This window comes from Capsicum annuum, chromosome 3 (genome assembly GCF_002878395.1).
Source record: "Capsicum annuum cultivar UCD-10X-F1 chromosome 3, UCD10Xv1.1, whole genome shotgun sequence".
NCBI classification, from domain to species: Eukaryota; Viridiplantae; Streptophyta; class Magnoliopsida; order Solanales; family Solanaceae; genus Capsicum; species Capsicum annuum.
In genome coordinates, this window is record NC_061113.1 from 173849558 (window position 1) to 173872444 (window position 22887).

The 22887-nt window shown below is 34.0% G+C and overlaps 1 non-coding gene across 1 annotated transcript; it reads right to left on the reverse strand.

Annotated features, from left to right (window-relative positions):
* Positions 1-710: 710 nt before the first annotated feature.
* LOC124897362 lies at positions 711-815 on the reverse strand. The gene has a single exon (XR_007054084.1). It is a non-coding gene; the product is annotated as a small nucleolar RNA R71 (small nucleolar RNA).
* Between the last annotated feature and the right edge of the window lie 22072 nt (positions 816-22887).

Below are 22887 nucleotides of genomic sequence, written 5' to 3' on the forward strand. Positions count from 1 at the left end.
TTTTATTCACGTTATGAGTTAACTTCTACTTAACTATCAACACTCTTAGGTTTTGAATTTTATGTTTTCACGCCTTATGGATTTAACTCCAACCTATGTTGCATTATTCTATTGGCAATGATCGCTTACACTCATACAAGAGTATAATTTAAGCGTTATTAAAAATGATGTTGTTGCTGGGGAATGAAATATAGCTTTCACTATTGTAGTGTTGTTAGTGACCTTGGGTTAACCATAGTGTTTTAGTTTACATTATTTATTATTTTTGTCATTTCTTAAATAAATATAATAGCATACATGATACCATGTGCTAATACGGTAGTAATGCCAGCTCTTTTGATGAGCATCTTGGGGATGAGGATCACTTTGGAGATGCGGGGTGAGCTAGTGCTATTCGTATTCCACCAACGCAAGGAAATGGAGTGTTTCACGTTACTAGCATGATGCTTTATTTAATTTAAATGAAAGGGTTATTTGGAGTCCAAGCGCATGAGGATGCTAATCTACACTTGAAGAATTTCATTGATATATGTTCTCCATTTGATATAGCTCATATTTCTCAAGAGTCAATTCGGTTATTTATTTTCCCATTCTCTTTGATGGGAGAAACAACCTTATAGTTACGGTCTTTACCCATTAGGTCTATCACTTTATGGGTTGATCTCACGGAGACATTCTTGGATCGATATTTACCTCCTTCTCGAATGTTTAACTAAGGGATAAAATACCAACTTTTGCCAACTAAATGGCGAACCATTGTCTGAAGTGTGGAAAAGGTTCAATGATAAGATAATGCAATGCCCAAATCATAAGATTTCAGAGAAAATTCATCTTTAAATTTTCTATAGGGCATTGGATCAATTGAACTAGACACTAGTTGATAATGCGGTCGGTGGTTCTCTTGTCAAACTATCTTATGATATTACGATGGGTTTGTTAAATCAAGTGACCAATAAAAATAGAGGTTGGAACATAAGAGATACTAAAGTGGTCATGGGGGCTCCATCCACATTTTTTGTAAGCCAAGAATAAAGAAAAAAAGACAAGGAAAGAGATGAGAACATGGCTAAAGTGATGAATCAACGCCATTGCTTCTAAGAGTGTTAAAGGTTATGATAATTAGGAAGAAGAGTCTCTTGACATAAAAAATTGATTCTTGTCAAACCAATTGAGGAGTTCCCACCTCACCTATCAAAGGCAAGGTGGGAATCAAGGTTGAAAAAAAAGGGATCATGATAAAGATTGGCATGATAGAGATTGAAATTAGAGATATAAGGATGGAGACTATGATCGGTATGTACCTGCACATTATAGAGCTAAGGGTAAAGAGCCAAGCTCCATTGACCCTGAAAATTTCAAAACTAAAGATGTCATTACTTGTATTTTGATGCGTGTTGAGGGAACCGATAGGATGGTGAGAGAGCTAAAAAGTGATTTATCATAACTCAATCAACCAGTGATATCTCATTCGGTTTTTATCAAGGAACTTGAAACTAAAGTGGGTTAAATCTCGACTCAACTCAATGCAAGGCCAAAGGGTGGATTGTCTAGTGACACGATTACTAGTCCTAAGAATGATGGTCATATCATGGCTACTGTCACAAAGAGTGGTCAAACTCTTGGAAAAGATGTTGTTTATCTTGGTGAAGACCCCAGTTAAAAGACAAATGATGAACAAGCAAATGCAAAGAGAAAGCAAAAAAAATCCAAATAGTGATATTCCAAACCCAATGAAACAATTGTTGAAAAATCAAAGGTAGTTGAAGAAAAAGGTCAAAGAGTGAAAGCTCCTAAAGCAATTGATAGTGATGCTATAAAATTGAATGAAACCCCAGTTGTTCCTTTGTCTCAAACTAAAATTCCTCCCTCATTCCTGTAAAGCCTCAAGAAAATGGAATATGATACTAAGTTCAAGAAATTTCTTGCTAAATTTAGCAACCTATCAGTGAACATTCCATTGGTAGAAGCTTTACAAGAGATGAACGGTTATGATAAATTCATGAAAGACTTGGTTTCAAAGAAAGAATCATGGATGCTGAAACTATAAAAGTAACCCACAATTGTAGTGCCATAATGTCTAGCATAATGGTGGCGAAGAAGAAAGACTCGGGTGCATTCACTATTTCTTGCACTATTGGGGCGCACAAGTTTGGGAAAGCATTGTGCAGTAGGTTTGGGTATCCTCATACCAACCTATATAAGGCTTTTAATGATCGATTGTTTAATCAAAAAGCCCGTTGGTGTGTTGTATGATATTTTACTGAAAGTTGACTGGTTTATCTTTCTGACCGACTTTGTGATTCTTAATTGTAAAATTGATCATGAGGTCCCAATCATTCTTGGTAGGCTATTCTTGGCTACCGGATGGGTCTTAGTTAACTTAAATGTAGAGAAATACAATTCCAAGTGAACAATGAAGAGGTTTTATTCAATATGTGTAAGTCCATGAAACGACCTATGGATTTGTAAGAGGTTTCAGTGATCGATTAGGTTGATGATGAGGTAACTAACACCATAAAAGAGGATCTTATGGATGACCTCTTAGTGGGTGCATTGCAAAATTTAGAGAGTGAGGTGATTGAAGAAAAGGACGAGGTGGTTAATTTGACGATGAGTCTTGGCTCCTATAATTGAAATAGTTATGAGAACAACACCTTGTCGACTATTATTATGGATGATCTAGTGCCCCAACAAAAGGAAGCTTCAAAGTCTACAGTGAAAAAGTTCATTCGTGCTATTAGGTGGCCCATGGTGGACATAAAATGCATCATTCTCGAATGTTGTTCAAATAAATCCAAAGAGAAGAGGTAACATGAATTTAAGACATTGAACTGAAAGTTGTGTGTGGGCGATAATGTGTTCCTTCTCAACTATAGATCTAAATGTTCCTCAGAAAATTTTAAGTGGTCGGGCCCATACATGGTCTCCAATGTATATTCAAATGAAAAAAATTGAGTTGGAGGATCATGAGAAAAAGAAGTTCATGGTGAGTGGTCAAGGATTGATGTATTACCATGTGGGTGAACTCAAAGCGACTATGGTTGAGTTGCTTCAATTCAAAAAGCTGAAGTGATAATCAAGGAACATTGTGCTACGACGTTAAATCAAGCGTTAGATGGGAGAAAACCCATCATTTTCATGAACTTTGCATGTATTCTTTGAGTTTTAGATAGTTAGAGTAGTTTAGGATTTTTTTTATTAATCCACAAAATCTTGGAACTTTGAAAGTGATTTGAGTAGATTGGGAGGAAACAAGTGGATTAGAATCAAGTTTGGAGATGTATCAGCCAAAAAAATAGGGGAATTGAGCAGCTCCTAGGTGCCTGAGGGGTCTCAGTTAATGCGATCGTGACACACAGATCGCGATCGTGACACACAGATCGCGATTGCGATCTGTCAGCTCAGGAGTGCCTTAGTTATCGATAAAACCATAGGAGTCCAATGATCGTGATACCTCAAGTCAGTGGACTATCGCAATCATGATACTTTTATTGTGATCGCGGTACTATCAGTTATAAATATGGCTGAACCGTCTACAAATTGATTCCACTCCCTTCTCCCTTTAAATACCCAAAAATCCATCGGTTTTTATCAATCTTAAAAGGTTTTCAAAGTGTCTTTCATCTTTATCTAGCTTAAACATCAGGTATGTCTTTTAATCTCCTCTTTAATTGTTGAAATTGCTTCTTAGTTTCATGTTTAGGACCTAAAATTTGGTTTGTAATTTCTTTGCTTGTTAGTGCTTGAAGTTGATTTGTTTGTTGTGTTTTGTTTTTTCCTTGGTGTGTACATGATTAGGAAAGTCTTGAGTACCTAAATTAGTTTTAAAATAAATGAGAGTTTAAATTGCAGACCAAGTGTTTGACAATCTGCCCAAATAAAACCTTTGAGAGTTTTTTCCATGAGTTCGAGGAAATTTCTGACTAATTATGTAATATGGTTCATGTTCTTTGGTTTGTGAATCATGTATTAACATGGTTCTATGAAAATAATGTAAAATTTGAGTTGGGGATTTTGGGGACAATGAGCCCTCAGGAGTTGCGATCGCGACTAAGCAGATTGCAATAGCAATACCTGAGGCATGTCTGACAGAATCCTTAGATGTCGTGAGCACAACTTAACAGATAGCGATAGCGATACCTGAGGCTTATCTAATAGAACCCTTAGGTGTTGTGATCGGGACTTAACAGATCGTGATAGCAATACTTGAGGCCTTTCTGACAGTCTGAGCAAAATTCTATAAATTGTTGTTTGAGCCAAATTTGATCCTTGAGTCATTTATTTATCTTTTCTCAGTCGAATAGCAATGTTTTAACATAATAATCTTGAAAGTTCATACTTGTATATTTTTTTTAAGTTTTCAACCAAAGGCTAAGAATGGCAGATTTCGACCAAAACTGATTTCTCTCTCTCCCGACTATCAAGCTACCTATTATGAGGATTTGGCCAAGAAGAAACTACTCCTTAAAAGAGGCATCTCCTTGGAGTGATTTTTAGAGACCCTCCCAACTTTTTATCAGAGGTTGGAGGCGACGGGATGGATATGCTTTGCATCATTCATGATTCAGTAATTTTCCTTTCACTATTCATTCCATCATCATTGCATTACATATGCATCTTTCACGGTTCATTAGTTTTCCTTGACTTGTGTTTAATTTTCGTATATTCTTCGTGTATAATTTGTGTTGTTTTCATTTAGTATTTATATTAGAATTGTTAGTAGAGACGGCGTGGGTTACCATTTGAGAACTTTTCTATTTGTAGGTGACATGCTCATAATGTTCTTTACTTATATTATTTTCCGCTTTACTCAGTCGGCCTATGATACCTACTGGGTACAAGTGGACCATACTTACTCCTACTTTGGCCTTTCAGTGCAGATCCTAGTTTGAGTACCACACATGGTTGTTGATTTTTGTGCGGAGTTTCTAGGTTCTTCGAGATATTAATGTGCTTTAGAGTTCAGGGCTAATTTAGACATCTTCCATCTCTATTTGTCTTTGTTTCTTTTAGAGACAAACTTTGTATTTCTATTTCGATTACATATTTAGATGCTTTTATACTTGTGACAATGGGTTTTGGGATGGTTATGTTTGTTCAGCCTTCTATATTCATATATGATGGTCTGACTCCATTATAAAAATCTCATCTTGGTTTATGTTTATTGTTTGATTTTAATTTTTCTTTATTATTTAGGTGATTGACTTACTTATCAAGACTGGACCACGATAACTGTCATAATAACCTCATTTTTAGATTGTGAAATTTATATTGAACCAAAACAAAAGAAGGCAATGAACTGAATTCGAACCATTACTTGGTATAGCAGAGGCATTTTTGTAGTTGTGAAATCCACCAGATTCATACACTTTTTACTTGGTCTTAGTAGAGGCAACAACATTACTGCAAACATATTAGAGAAGAAACCAACAGAAGAGGAAGAGAGGGAGGTGCAATTAAAAAAGATTAAGTAGTTTTAAACAATCAATGCACATAACATTTACTTTTTGAAAGACAAAATGCACTTTGAAGATGACTTTTCAATAACCAAAAGTACTAATTAGAGGCCTCAAATGTTATTTATCCTTTTTTTTAGGTTTTTTTTGAGTTTGTATTATCTAAATATTTTTGTTGGTTCTTTTTCCTTTCCTATAATTAATGTAATTAATTTGTGTTAAAATTTAATTGGAATGAAATGTTGTGATTACTGTAGGAATGAATACCATTTATTATTAATCTACCATTCCATATCACCTATATCATTAACCCTCCTTTTCATATTCCCTAATTGTAACAACTTTTGAAATCAATCTTTGTATTGCAACTCCTCCTCTAATCAAAATGTGATTTGAAGAGAAAAAAAAATCATTTCTTCTTTCTTCTTATTTGTAAGTTGGATCAAAGAAATCTCATGACCTAAATTTGTTCTTTCAGTTTTATTACCTTTTTCTAACCCCTATTTAATAATTATCTTCTTAAATTTCAGGAATTCAGGTTTTCAAGAATGCTCGGATAAATTAACATCATGGAACAAAAGAAGAAACGTAACAAAGCGCATGAAAAAGCTTAAATTTTTTATAACACTATACTAATGTTTCTTATATCTTAAAAATAGTGATAATGACTATTTTTTTGGGAAGTCTGAATGTTTGTATCTATGTGTTCTTTTCTATTGGATTCCATCAGTCCTATTGGTAAATTAGCCACGAAAAATATATACATCGTCAATCTCAATCTATAAAGGAGTTTAAGACTATGTAAGTGCAGACTAATCAACTTCTTAACCGTTATATCATTTGTCAATTAAATTATATTGGTCCTTTTTGTGCACGTATACATGAGAAATTCTATTGACATTATCACTTGTGATGATTATTACTTTGAGATAGGATGTGAATTCGGAGAACGCATCATACTATATGTACCATAATAAGGCCACAAATATCAATAGAAATTGAAATGTGTATAGATATTACTAGAAATAAATTAAAGTTTTTCTTCATCGCTAATTAATAGAAAATTTGTTTTATAAAATATGATTTTCTCATTTAATTTCTATCGACCTAGAGTGCTCATTGAAAATACGTATTTTGGAAAATAATTTTTCATTGAAATATTAGGAAGCTTCCTAACCTTTTAGTGTGAAAATACTACTATTTTTTCTTTTTTCACTTACTGAATCAAAATATCTATTGGAATAACATTGAATATTTAAATTATGCATTTTTTCTTTCTCTAAATAATTTAAATTACTATACTATTTGTTCACTTTTATTTGTCGCTATACTGTAAATAGTTGTCGAATTTTATTTTTTAAAATTTAAAAATTAAGAGATAATTTATTATTTAGTTTTTAATTTACCTTATTTTTAATTATAATGATTTTTAAAATATTGAATTCATTGTATTAAAAAATATAATAAAATTATCATTTAATTTATTGTTCCTTAAAAAATGTGTCGAGTCAATATGTACAAACAAAAATAGATGGAGAAAGTATTCTTTAAATTTGACTTGCAAAAGAAAAAAACATTTGATATTGTCTCCTTCACCCATATAAGGTATCTAATTTTTTTATCATTTGAATATTTGATGTTTTGATTTGTTAATTTGTGATTTTAGGAGCAAGATAGTTTGGGCTTTGGGTTGCTGAAATTGGGGTGGCTAGGAGAAAAAAGAATAGGAACTAAAATGAATCAATTTAATTAATTTATGAGTGAAGTAATAATTTAATTAACTCATTATCTTATATTAAGATTTTATAAATATTTAAAGAAATCTTGTGATGAGTTAGAATTATTTCATGTATCTAATAATGACATTTATAACCGTGCAAAGCGTGGATCATTTCACTAGTATATATATAAAGGAGAAACAAGACAAGGATGATGTGACACCTCTCTATGGATACCATTCCTATTTATCGTTTTTCTCTTATTTTTTGAGATTTTTTCTATTGTTTCTTATTTTCAAATTAAAGAATTAGCAATATTCTACTCTATTTATTGAGTATCATTAATAATTATCGTAGTTAAGTTAAGGAAGAGTTGAAAAGCCAATTAACTTTCAATTTATCCCATCGTGCTTCTCCATATTATCAAAAGATATTTATTTATTTTAAATTGTGTTTAATAAGAAATAATTGCTCCTTTTAATTAGGAGTCCAAAAACCTCTTCAGTTTTTATCTTTTGAGATACGTATAAGTTATAGAATAGACATGAAAATATTATGTCTTCTATTATATAACCATGAAATCAAATATAGGGTAAATTTCTATGGATACTGCAAATGTCCACAATACATAAATACAGTTTAAGAAGATTTCAAGTGTTTGAAAGTGAATCTGCTATAATAAAATGGTAAGTTTCTCGACCTTTGTTCTACAATTTTTTTTAAAGTTCCAGAGATTATACACCGGACATGATGATTTTTTATTTGATAATATTATTTTTAACTTTTTACTTCTGAAATGAGAAATGAGAGATGAAAATGAATTAGTCTTTGAAGAGTGGCAACGATTATGATATATTGTTGAATAACAACAAATTGTGGATATTATGGATCACTATCATTTTTGTTATTGTCAAAAGATATTATTCTCTTAAGAGTGTTCATTTTTATATTTTTTAAAAAGGGCAACTATGGAGAGGATCCGACAAAGGATCACAAAAATCTATTCTACGTAATACGATAAGAAATTTTTTATTTAATATTATTGTACGTATTTCATAATGTAGTCCTATAAATAGCGACATTATAAGACAACTTTGTGAAAATAATCACATTAGCTTTTAAAGTTACGTTTCTGGTGCTTATTGTATTCATGCTTTAGTTTGACTCAAAGAATGAGAGGAAGGCTATTCAATGGTTATCGGCTTGTAGGAGTAGTTGTCGACTAAAACTCAAAAAATTATGCATTAATCTCATAAATTTTTTATTTTATTAATGATTTAAATTGTAAGAATAATGTTACATTATTTATTCTTTTCATATGTTCTCTCCTTGATTTCTCTTTATTTTGTATTTTATATGAATTTTTGATTTCGTAAGTTTATAATTATTTTGGTTCAAAATAGTAACTTACGACATTGTTGGACATATTTATTTTTTTCTCCCTTTACTTCCTTAACATGAGAATGATGTTGCTTTATATATTTTTCGTTATGTTCTGTCTATGATTTCTCTTTATTTGTATTATATATGAATTTTGTCGTAAGTTTTTAATTTCTTTAATTAAATCAAGTAACTTATTACTTAGTTGAAAATCTCCTAACTACTAACCAAACGCTTTTTTTTATTGAATCTCATATATATATATATATATATAAAGAGAGAGAGAGAGAATAATAGAATACCTCTTTTATCTATGTTATATTTAATAAAATTATTGATATTTATCTTTTTTAGAGTTGCGCAAAGCGCGGATACATTCACTAGTGATAACTAAAGTTGAATTCATATATCAAAAGACTACAACACATTCGTAGAGAAAATATAAGGAAAATGACAAAACAAAAACTGCTTGAAGTATCAAGAACTCGAATATAGATTTCAACATTCAAGATACCTCAACACCTCAATTTTATGTGTGACTTCCTAAAAATCTTCTTTAGATGTTATTTGTCTTTGTATATGTACCAAACAAAACAACATTAAAGTTTTAACCTCCGAATTATCAGGAAATGCTATTCCATCAATGGGTGATTCAACAGATCAATATTGATTTAAATTTCTTTATCCAGAAAAATGAACTTTAAGGTCAAGACATTCTCAGTTGATATAAAGAACATCTCTAAATGATTTCCAACATTTACTCAAAAGACCAATAAAAATAGAGAAAGAATTTATTTTGTGATCAAGAAAATAATGAAATCAATGAATCATGAAATATTTTATGCTTATATGCTTAATGCTTGTGCATATTATAAAGTGATAGAAAGGATATCAAAAGGTCACATGTGAATGTATATTAAGATATTTAATTAAGAAGATAATTATAATTGGAGGTAATTAATTGAACCTAAATATTTTTGGACTATTTCAAATAAAATAAATAGATAAATTAAGAGAAAAAAAATCCGAAAAAGGAGAAAAAGATAAATAGGAATGAAGATAAGACCATGTCGATCGATTAATGTCGCTTAATATTTTTTGTAATATAAAGCAAGCATTGCAAGTTGCAAGTTCCAGTAGTTGGTGGCCGCCTTGGTGCATATTTTTGTTTACCTAGTGCTAGTAATGAATCTATCACCTAGCCATGAAAATGAAACATCATTCTCGCATAATGCACTATGATTAATCATGAGTGAAGCAAATTAAAAGTGCACAAAGAGGAAATTCACACAAGCATAGTGACATATTGTTTACATAATGTACATAAATGGACACCATCCACCAAATTATTGTGTAAGTATACTCGGTAATCTTTTCTTTAACTCCTCATTCCTCTATCAAGGTCTTGTCAATGTCCTCCACATGACATATATCTTTTATCCAACAATTGGTTTTCTACTTGTCCAACTCTTCATTAATTTCTTTAAGCTTGCCACTTTAGCTTCTAACTCTAAAGTATAGGCCTTTCCAATCCCTTGATCTAACTGCAATTCTCTGTTCTTAATCATCCACCTACGTCTTCGTTGTACAATTTTTTCAAAGAACTATCCGATCTCCTGCCTCTTCCACTTTCAAATTAGATAAACTAAACCACAGAGAATGTTATTTTCATAAAACAATATAGCAATTTAAAATTACACTTTGGACCTAGTTATTCAACATGATCTGGCTTACTATAGTCTACCGTAAGGAAGTCCACCATAAGAAAATCAATGACAGAGTAAATTTAACCATGTTATTAAACTCAAAAATTATAAGTAACTGTTCATAATAAGAAAAATTCATCGAAAAAGTGTACTTACACAACACTAGGGAGATAAAACCGCATGAAGTAGACAAATACATGTGGATTTTTTGGCTTGTATTTAAAACGAAGCTACATTAACTTGCAGATTTGAGATTGAGCATGAGAAAAATATTATGAGCATCTTTTTTACCTGCATTGATTATGAAGGAAACAAATTCATCTGATGTCAGTTTTCCTAAGGTGAGGACTAAATTGAGTCACTACATCTCCCCTATAATCATGGCTAACTAATATTGCAAAATCAATAATAATACTTTTAGAATTACAAAATCATAACTTTTTTTAAATTTTTTTTTTTTTTATTAATTTTCATTTGTAAAAATGATCTGTATACCATTGATTTTGCATGGTCTTTGCTTTATATACATTGGTGAAAGACTCCAAAAATTAAGGATTATCCTCTCATGTTAACCCATTATTATAAAAGTTATCACCTATTGAAACTACAGTGTCGATGTCTAATTCCTATCCTATTCTTCCCATTTGCATCAAATTATATACATAAACAAAATGGTTGGCTAAGAAAATTATAAAATTAGCATGTGTTTTGTAGAAGTTGGGAAAAGTCGCGTAAATCTAATATTTTTAACCAAGTCTTTTAATTGGAAAAGGCATTTATGTTAAAAAAAAATTACAGTGAAAAAGAAATTTTTCGGGTTTTTTGGGACTAAACATATTCCTTAGTTGAAAAATTGACATATCGTATCAACTAAAATATCAAATTGGCATTCAATAGCCATATTTTAAGAAGTTGGTATTAAATGGTCATTAATACGTTTTAGCTAACTAGTTTAGGTGTACGCGCCTCGTGTGTGTATGTTACTTTAATGAGTTCAAACATTACGCTAAATAGGATATTTATTTAAATAATAAAGATGAATGTAATAATTAAATTTAATATTTTTTGAATATGTAAAGATGGAGAATTTATTTATTAAACCTAATCTTTACCCAAAATATTTTTAAAAGTCGATCGATTCATCTACCATTTATAAATTGCAACAAAACAATAATAATACAATTAAATCTAATCTTTACACACAAATTTTTTTTCAAAGTCGTCTGAAACTCATCTACCACCTGTAAACAATAACAAAATAATACGATAATAGCGATATCAAAATAATATAACTAAACCTAACCTTTACATAAAAAAATTTCTCAAAGACGCCCAACATTTATCTATCTCCCATAAACTGCAACAAAATAATACGATAAAAAGTGATATCAAATAATACAATTAAGCTTAAATTTTACACACAAAAGTTTCTCAAATCCGATCAAGATTCATCTACGAACTGTAAACTACCACAAAATAACAAACTAATAGAGATATTACGATAATACAATTAAACCTAACCTTTACCTTAAAAAAAATTCAAAGCCGACCCACATTCATCTAGCATCTGTAAATTAAAATAAAATAGTAAGCTAATAAAGATATCAAAAAAATACAATTAAACCTAAACTTTACACAAGAAATTCTTCAAACTCAATCGACACTCATCTACGACCTGCAAACTATAAAAAAAATTTAATAGTGATCACAAAGTTTCAATTTTGATCCAACTAATTCTTGTCTGAGCGAAAATTTTGACCCTTTTGAGTGAAAACAAAGTAGATATATAAATACACACATGTTGACAAAAATAGTGAAGAAGTTGAGGATTAGAAAATAAAACATCCACCAATCTAGACATGCAATAGAATCAAGTCAGATGAATATGAATCATATTCTCCCAATAGGCAAACCGGTGTGTTCTCTAGTTTAACGTACATCTCAATATTTATAGAAGTATTTCCTTAATAGAGTCCTATTTTAGAAGTATTTTTCTAATTGATCAGTAGAAAGGAAAATGTTAATTAATTCTCCTACCATATATTATAGGAGTCTCATATATTTTAGAAAGTCTAGTATAAAGAAAAATATTAATTAATTCTCCTACCATATATTTTAGGAGTCCCATATATTTTAGGAAGTCTAGTTAATATAATAAAAAATAATTAAATAATGAATTAAAAAATAATGAAAAGACAATTTTATCTAAAGAAGAGTCTTTTAATGAAGAGCAAAAAGTTTAAATCACTTTTCTAAGGGTCTTCATACTTTTAATATATTACAAATTACTGATAATGTTAGCATTACACGATCCATAAATCAAGGAGTCTAGTAACTAACTTTCTTTTTTTTTTGTTTCCCATTCGGTGTCCGGTGCCCGCATTGGAGCCCCGACTAATTCGGATCGCGCGTTGCATGGTCGATTAAGGTAGCAGCGCTCCCAACAGAGTTTTCTCCATACCCAGGGTCAAACCCTCGACCTCTGATTAAGGATGGAGCAGCCCTAGTAACTAACTTTCTTCCCCCTTACAACATTCTCTTTCTTATTTTCTCTCCAAAAATCTCTCAAATATTTTTCTCTCTTATTTCTCCCTAAAATCTCTTTATCACTATGTATGTCTCCTCTATTTTTTTTCTTTTCAATATTATTGATAAAGCATATATTTGATGTTTATGTATTAAATAAAATTAATATATACATGTAATCTATTATGTATGAATAAATTGGGTGTAGGGGTGGGCGTTCGGTATTCGGTTTAGTATTTTCAAAATTCGAATTCGGTAATTTGGTAATCAGTATTTGAACATAGATACCACATACCATATTTATAAACATCGATTCGGTAGTTTGGTAATCGATAAATTAAACTTCGGTTCGGATATTTATTAAAGTTTGGATATTTATTAAATTAAATTTATCAACATAGATACCACATACCATATTTATTAAAATTAGAGATGTGCAAATGTACGTTTAAACTTCAAAGAGTATATTTAATAAAAACCCTATTTAGTATTCTTTTTGTTGCTTTTTACGAATATATTATCAAGGTCCAAGATATATATATATGTGTGTGTGTGTGTGTGTATTTAAACTTCAAATAGTATATTTAATAGAAACCCTATTTAGTATTCTTTTTGTTGTTTTTTACGAATATATTATAAAGGTTTAAAAGATTCCTTGGGATGACTAGTACTATTGTTTATGACTAGTAGCAGGATCGGTTGCAACAGTTTCACATGAATGAGAATCAAGAGATTGGCTTGAAAGGCTTTCCAACTAGCCATAGTACTATTGCAAGTTGTCTTTCTTCTTTAATCGGTCGTACCAACTTGTTTCCGCCTTGGGAAGGGAACGTGGTTGGAATTCCAATTTCAAAGAAAACACATGCGAAAGGCAAGACATTGAGAAGGGATTGTTCTTGAATTAGATGAAATATTAGCGGTCTTACGTGATTCTCTAAAAAAGGAAAGAAAGGAATGACTATTTATATCAAGAGACAGGCTTGCTAACCTTTGGGCATAGTGACTAGTGACAAGAAGAGTTGCTTAAGGACCTACGAAGAAAGTGACCAAAGCAGAGTTAATTCATATTAAAACAAGAGGAGAGAATTCAATGTCAATTGACATCTCCTTAGAACACGTGACAGATCGTACTTTCTTGCCTTAGACCATTATCGAGGCTATGAGTTTTCATAGGACAAATGGTCCTTTATCGTGAAGGTAGTTTACTTGCTTACTTGTTAAAGTAAGGCAGAAAGAGTATCTGTTGTTAACAAAATAGAGTCTCAAAAGCTCATTTATCGCAGTGGTCTAAAAAAAATTATCGTATTTTAGAAAAAGAGGTCTATAAAAGTCAATTAAGAAAGATGACGCTTTTGCGAGGATGTCTTGAATCATCCAATACAAAAGCAACAAGGCTAGCATCAAATCTACCTACCGAGAATCCTCCAACATTCCTACCAAGGTTCCCATCCCCGATGACAGAAGAAGGATGTAACCGGTGTTAAGGTTAGAAGGGTAACTGCTCTCGTAGTCATAGCCGCTCTTGGGACTGATTCCTTAAGGAAATGGAATTCTTCCAAAATTCCTATGAAAGATGTAGATATTTAGGCATTCCCCTGCTACTGCTAGAGAATAGGTCATCATTTTCTTTGCGGTTGATGCGGTTAAATCAACTAGTAGAAGGAAGGTGGCATAGTTAAACTAGTAGAAAGAAGGTGGCATAGTTAATCAACTGAATCCACACTTAGAAAGAATAACTTTGAAGCCACGTTTAGAATGGTCAGCACCTTTTGAGAAAAATTGCTCTTTGGAAAGATAAATATAAGGGCGTTGAAAGTTGTAAGCCATAAAAAGGAGATTTTTAACGTTCATAGACACTTTGAAACTAATTGTGGAAATTCACTCTTTTATTTTGAGTGCGCAGAATGGTGCTTTGCAGCTACTATAGGTCTTCAAAAGGAACTAGGGGCAAAGACGTCCTAAGAAGTTTGCCTATGGACTCTACCTCAGCGACCTTCTTCCGTACTTTCACAAGAAAGCAAGCTATCAACCTTATCTCCATTAGTTTGTCAAATTAGTGAACCCGAATGACAACATCTCTATGGGGCCTACTCTAGTCTTTTATCTACAGAGAGATGGTCGTTTACATGCTTACTTACTAAAGTACGAGAAAGAAATAGTTTATAAGAACAAGTAAGAGAGTTGACTTGCTTACTTTAACAAGTAAGGGAACTGAGGTTGCTTACTAAAGTAAGGGATTGTTGACCCTTTCAATCTTGTTTGTACCCATGGGGCACATTGAACACCAACTCAACTAAAAAGAGAAAAAAGGGTACTCACTCGTTGGTAAGGGAAAGGCTAGGCTTTTCTTACACTAATTTTTCTCTTATTATATTTACTAGATTTACTATTGCACTGAGCCCTATTCTATCTCGGGTAACCTGATTACGGCTTTTCTGACTAGGCCCCCTACCTCTACTAGTTACGTTAGCAAGAAAGCCATTGTAAGAGATGCAGGAAAGCAAGTTGAAGAAGAAGAAAAAGGCTTCCGCATAGGCTCTCCCAAACCACTACTTTATTCTAATTCAAACTTATTTACAAGGAAGCCCTATGGCCTTAATGCTAGGCAAGAACAGTAGAATAATTCAAAGTGCTAAATAGAAAATCAAAAAAGGCCAAGCTGCGAAAAGTACCCTTTTCAATAGTAAATAAGCTCAAGAGCTAAGAGTTTGATGTCTAGGTTAAGGCTCACTCATTGAAGTGTGACCGTAGTCTGGTATTTCCCAAGAAATAAAGCAACCAGGTATTTTTTTGACCCTTAAGAGCAAGGTCCATCCCACTCTCTCATCTACATAATTGTCTGATCTTAGATGCTTTGTCGGAGATTCCAGATTTGATTGCTAACTATGACATCAGTCTTTTCTCCGTCAGGAGGTTACAAAGGTGAGGTCCTGAGAGAGATAGTTGCTTCACACATGGAATTTGATTGAAAGAAAGAGATGGTTGGAAATAAAATAGCCATTTCATTATTTTCGTAATTTAAAGATTAAGGAATCGATCATTTCTTCACTTCAGACTAGTGAATTTGGTAAAGGGTTCCAAACCTTCCAAAAGTGATAGGTATGTGTTCTTTCTTGGCACTCTCTTAGACTGTCTATCCCTTTATACCTGGGTATAAAAGCCAAAAAGAAAGTAGCTTCTTTGATATGGTTCAGTAAATAGGAATCCCAGTAATACGGTAAACATTGGAAGAACATAGGAATATGGGTCCATATAGGTATAGAGAAAGGGCATGATAGGCTAGTTTGATTCCAAGCCAAGCAGCAGGGCATGATCAGTATTATTGGGCGGGGAATTGCATTCACTAATAGAGCTTCCTATGATCGCACCCTAGGAGAGTGCAAATGGCAAGTTGACTGGTTCAGTTCCACTTAGTAGCCCAAATCTGCATACCCCCTTTAACACGCAAGTATGCTTTAGCTACTAAGCTTCAAAAAAACCCATAGAATTACTTCAAAGTAGGAGCTTGAACTCAAGTATTAGAATAAGTCTTATTAGGTTTCCCTGGGGGGAAGGATCTCCCCAACCCCCGTGAGTCCCATCCTGCCCTACCTTGAACTAGAACTCAGAAACCAGGACATAAAACTATAAGTGAGCAGCTGCCAAAACAAGCTCCCTAAGGTTGCACCTAAGATCGGAAGGAATCACTTGAGAACTAACTACATACCTGAAGTTAGCTTTTGTACGCATAGCCTTATATTATCTTTGAATACTTCCTTTAGACGGCTAAAAATATGTTATTTGTGTGGGTCGTTTTAGTGACAATTTATGTAGGAGCCGTTGTCTTTGCTTTGTTTGCTGGATTGGTATGCTTTCTTTTCTAAAAACCCCTCTCTCATAGGTCGTTATATTTCAGGCCATTTACGATCGTTTAAAGGGCCTTATATTATGGAGTATAAAGAAAGTCAAGATTGTTCTTGCTGAGAAAATCCTACTTACTTGATCTTTCTACTTTTAATTTAAGAGAAAGTCGGTCTAGCTTATTACTCTTTCACCTTTCAAAGAAGTCAAAATAGAAAGGGGTAGGAAATATCCCATCTACCTTGTTCAAGTTGTGGATCTCCTTCATTAGCTTTGAGTTCATTATTGTTCTTTGGGTTCTCCTTTAAAAGAGGCCGTGGGGGAAAATCCCCAGCCCCTACATGCATTTAGCAACGACGGCTCAAACGAAGCAAACCATTTCTCATAAGAGAATAGAAAATCATAAGAAAGATTTTATCAAAAGTGACTAGAAAAGAAGCGGTCGAGAAGGAATGAGTGGAAACTATGTTGATTAAGTGCAATTTCGAAATTAGGAAAGATTAGACAGAATCCTACCAATCTAAATCAAAGTTTCCAATGGTAAAAGGTTGCCCCTGTCGGCGGGTTACTTAGGTCCATGTAGTCCAAATCTCCGCTTAGAAAATAAGTCCAAGTTGACTTTTTGCGAAGGGGAAAATGGATTTCTGTTAGAGAGTTATCGAGAGAAATTTTCAGTTAGGAGCCATTCTTTTGCAGTTAGGAGACATTGCTGTTATGTTTTCCAGTTATGAGCTATTGTTGTGTGGTCCCTTTTGAGTGGTTCCTTCTTTTCTTTTTTTGATGATTTAAAGGCGATAGTTCTTTTCACCAATAAATTGGGGCTTAGAGCTATGAGCTATAACACATATGCAAGAAGGAAGAATGCCTTAATAGACGGGTATACTAAGGAAGGGGAGTCGCTTGCTTGTTTGGTATGTTTGGAACTGGGTTGTTTAAAGCTACCCTTTCATAAAGAAAGAGAACCTGGGCCCAATTTTTGTTATATTTTGACATGATTCTCAACACGCTATCTAAAATAGGAAAGTCGGTAAGGAAAGGTGGGACAAATAAAGCTCTACTTTGGGTAGTTGGGTGCATCAACCTCTTTCTTTCATAGAAGAGGGGACAATATGCTTTAAGGAGCTTAGGCTACTCAACCGATAGGAGTAGGGGCTTGTTTCCATAACTAAAATAGAATCTGAAGTAGGATTGGAAATAGAATAAGATTGAGGTGGCCCTTAGGACACTTGACTGGTTGGAGTGGAAAAGTATGGATTAGTTAAAAGAGCTACTTCTTTAAGCTGAGTGGGGTCGCACCCCTTTCTTCTTCTAATAAAAGAGAGCTAAAGACGCTAGGCACACTCTTATTCAAAGCTTTCCAATCAGTAGCTGGGCTAGGGCTTATTCTGATTCATTTGCTATGGAATTCGTTGCATCAATTCCTTGCATCCCTCATATTAATAATGTAATAAGGCTCTGCCTACTCAGAGTGGACAGACTTTTGAGTTTTCAGCGTTTTATGCTAAATGTACGAGGGATGCCCGTCGATTATTATAGGATGCAATAGAATCTATTCAGAGGACTATCCTCACAAGTGTAAGAGTAGATTGGGGTTTCGCTCCCTTACTACTCCTTTACAATAATTCTCCTAATATAAGAAGTATCTAACCTATCTAAATGCAATCATGCACGAGTCAAAGAAGGTAATTTTCAGAATGAAAGACATACAAAACAGAAAGAGAGGAGCCGACTATAGAATCTGCAGAAGAGTTTGCTTCTCTATAAATATGGTTCACGCCTATACCAGATTAAACCCCACTAGAAATTTCATCAGGAAAAGGCTGTGTGGAAGAGAATACCACATTGTCGCTGCAAGTACTTGAGAATGAGTTCATGTTGTTCTTGTTATAGTAAGTATTACACTTGAATTAGCTCTTTTAGCAATAGAAGTTCTTGGTGTAATCTCCTTTTCTATTCTTGGTAAACTATTTGTAGAAGATGTTGATGCAATAACCGGTGCATGTATTCTCGAAAGCACTCCCGGGGGAGAGTGGGTTTTTTCTGGACTTTAGGTCATCTTGTGACCTCTACTTTGATTTATGCGATTTATGCCACAAGTAAGGCATAAATATGGAAAAGAGTTCTTTCCTAAAGGAGTATTTAACACTTCACCAACCTTCCGAAGACACGATCAATAGGGCGCTAATCTAATGCAGTGAAGGAGGCTTACAACAATGATATCCTGCCTTAACTGTTTTATCCTTCTCTCAACCTACCCAGAAAGAGTCCATTCATTTTTGTCTTGGGGAACCTGAAATTGAATCAGTTCAAGAACCAACCCAGAAAGTCTTTTCCACCGATTGATATTTCTCGTATTTTAAGAGCTTTACTGAAGCTATTGGAAGTGACTCTACTCCAAAGTTGTCTGGGTTGGGTCTCTCAACCCAATAGTTCTCTAGGTCAGTGCTCAGATCAACACAAATAAAAGAAAAAAAAACTTGTATGCCTCCTGATCATGCCTCAAAGAAGGCAATTCACGAGGAAAGGTCCCACTCAGACACACACAAAGACAAAGATGACAACCGGCGCATGGCACGTTGCTAAGGATAGGCTCCTGGTTTGATTATAGAATAGATAAGTGTGACACATGCCATAATCATACTATAAAAAATATTGAATCGAGATGGACAACAAAATTTTCACTTTATGGAATTATTTTACGTTCTATGGATTCACCATAGAGGGAGAGACCCCAGACAGCGACACAGAAATAGTTGAATCAGAGTTCTTGAGATTAGATTGGTTCCATCTATATATTTCCCATCTAGATCTCACCGGTAGACCACCCCTTCCTATCACATTCCAGTGAAAAAGAGCCTAATCGAAGGATCAAGCTTACCAGAATGCTCCAATTGAAGTAGTTGATCCAACACAGTAATGACCTTCAGTAGTGCTTTTTCCTCGCTCTGTACAGTAATAATAGAGGGTAACCTAGCAAGGTAAATTTACTTGAAGCAATAACTCTTAAGGTGGGGAGTGAGGAAAAAAAAATGGGACAGGAATAAACCAGTAGAAAGAAAAAGCATACCAAGCATTCCGAGCATTCCTCTTATTAAAGGAATCGGTGAGTGAAGACAAGATCAGATCTTTAAAGTTGAAGTCTTTTTCTTCATCAAGAGTGAGAGATCTGTCTAATAACAATAGAAGAGGGATATACCATCGAATCAGATCTTAGCGAAGTCTCGGTCTTTGTCCACACCTAGAATAGGAAAGAGACAATGAAATTGATGAATGAATGAGGGATTCTTTTCTAGCCTAGTTCTTCCACATGAATACCATATGATAAAAAGAAAGACAAATTTACCTGTGTTAAGAACAGTGCACTAGAATCAATAGACTCTTATAGAATCCTCTTGAGTTAGGATATTCCTTATTTTCCTTATTATAGAGATTGTTCTTAGGATAGCCTATGGCTAGTTAATATATACTTTCCTATTTATACTATTGGCTCTATATTGATTAGAGTGAATGTGAGTACAAGCCAAATTAGGTTGAAAGTCTTGAATCCACTCTTACTAGTCTCATATCTGCTGCACGAGTGAAATTGGGAATTTGGTAGGATTAGAGAATGCATGCTTCCAGTTCTTAGACGAGGAAAATAATCCAATCAGTGCGGTCAGTCCACCCTTCTGATGTGCAGGGGTCTGGAGTATGGTAGAACGAGTTACGAGGGGTAAGGTTGCATCCCAAGAGGATGAGGGCCAGTCGATTTTTGGGTGTACTCATATTAAAAAACCTGACTGAATATTCTAGGTTGACTTCACCGGTACAGCTGAAGTAGGTCTATTTATGGGCATGATATATTGAGTGGAGTCAAATCACACACTAAAGGATAAAAAAATACTTTCCCGATAAGAGATAGACAGACAGTAGGAGATCCAGTTACGATAGCAGTTTATGGGACACGTGGCAGCCCTTAATTTGCCTTCATTAAATTTTGACTCTTTAGAAAACATAGAACATTAAATATCCTCATTTATTCCACATCGTCCTCGGTGCACTGCTATCCATATAAACCCTCTAGGCCATTCTTTCTTTTCACAGTTTTTATTAATTCTTAAGTTGAAAAAGAGTAATAGTAGCATTCATTTTCCCACCCACAATCAAGACCATAGACTGAGGAGAGATACCACTATATCTCATGATGCCCTTATTGGAGAATGCTTTGATTCAATTCGCCCAGTTAGATTAAAGATCCTGGACCTACCAGATAATGTTAGGGGATTTTTTATTGGCGGGAGACTATATGGCTCTCAATATGCTGTAAAAAAAGCTCTATCTATTAGACTACCTGAAAAATTTGTACTTTGATATCGATGAATTCCAAAACACTATTTTAGACTCTCCCCGATATGGAAAGGGGCCTTTCTTAGTAGCCCACGCTTCGAATTGGAGCTCCCCTCTAATTGAGGTTAGGATGCTGGATCCTTAGCCCAACCCCTATAAAGTCAACTTAGTTCCAGTTAAAAAAGTTAGGATAGTTTCAATAGCCAGCAAGTTCCTACGTTCCTAAGGCCTGTGCCCCATGGAAGGGGCAGAGATAAGGAGTGCCTCGTGGATTTCTAATCTTATGGCTCACGCCAGGCAGGACTGGGATTGCTACCAACTGGGACTGATATTTAGTCTTCCTGAATCACCTAGCGTGAGTCCTTCTGCTCGAGTGCATTTTCTTGCCTTTCTGCGGAAGTAATTCCTTATCTTGGCCGCGGACAAGGTTCTTGAGAAGACTCTAAAGATTTTTCCTTTTCTAGAGAGTCAATCTATTTTTTTTAAAGTGAATGCTAGAATTCTTGTTCTCACACTCTATTACTTGGATAAGTTTGAGAACTTACAGCACTCCATAACGATTATGTGATTAACCAAGTCTACACTTTGTCTTTCCTCCCTAAGCCATCGTTTTCCCCCATTAGTCACTCGCACAAGGATAGGTCTCGAGTAGTAGTTACTGATGAAGAAGAAGATAATAAAGCAAATTGGAATCTGCCCTTATTTGTAGCGATGACCTTTGTGGTACAAGGGCAGACTTATGAGGAGTATGAGAGAGCGATTCGATATAATTTTTGAAAGAAGCAAAAGAGCCAAGGAGCATCCTCCAATCCTGATCAAGCCCCTGAAGCTGGAAGCCTACTGAAAAGAGCTTCTCTTTCTAGTTTGAGAAGTTTTAAATATAGTAAAAAGCTTTTTTCAGATGAATAGCTTGATTCTACTCTTTAACTTTCTTTAGATATTGGTCACTAGTCTAACTAAATAATAGTTATATATAACTATTTCCTCTCTTTATCTTATCCTTACCTTAATAAAGCAACTTAATAACTAAACTTCCCCCTTGTCTTTATCCTCTTGTTTTGAGCTTTCCACCTATCGAGCTGAACAAAACCTTTTGCCTTAGGCGCGATAGCTTCACTCTCACACCCGCATTATCTGAGAAAAACATAGAAACAATTCCATCATCCCTCTCCTTGAGAAAAAAATGGTTCTTAATTGAACGAACATTGGTTGAACCTTTCAAACTGACACCCCAGTCATAATTCCACCCACGTCTTTTTTTCTTTTGAATAAGTCTTTTAAATCCAAATTTTTTGTCCTTTTATTTGAGTTTATAATAATAATAACTGGCAGTTTTCATAAAAGAAAAGAAAAGTGGAGGCCCACCATATGCTAGCATTGTAGTTTTCATCGATTCTTTATCAATGGCCCACCCTTTCTTTGAACCTTGTCAATGATCGAACTTAAAGATATGAACTGAGTGCCATTTGATGAGTAACTAAGAACGAAGGAGAGGGATATGGAAATAATGAAGTAACAAAAGAGAAAGTCATTTTTAGTAGTAACGACTTATCACAATCCATTGGTTCTTATAGAATCCATGTCCTAGGTGTATCAAAAAACATTCTTTTCGCTAAGCGTATATAATAAAATAGAGTGAAAAGTTCCACCCCAAAACCAAGGAGGTACTAACTAACAGATGAGTCCTCTCTAAACCGCAGGAGATAGTTTCCCATTATACAGCTCACCAACTTCACTTGCCTCTATGTGAGGGTCGCTCCGAGCAGGTTTGGATCACGTACAATACACGAGCTCTATGAAGGAAGGGGTTGGGTTAGGAGCATTTTCAATATGATTCTATTTTTGTATTTGTTTGATGAGAAATACGAGTCTGTTTTGTCCACTTTCTTCATCCCCCTCTATCAAAATGATCAAAAAGGAAGTCGAGCTTGCTTC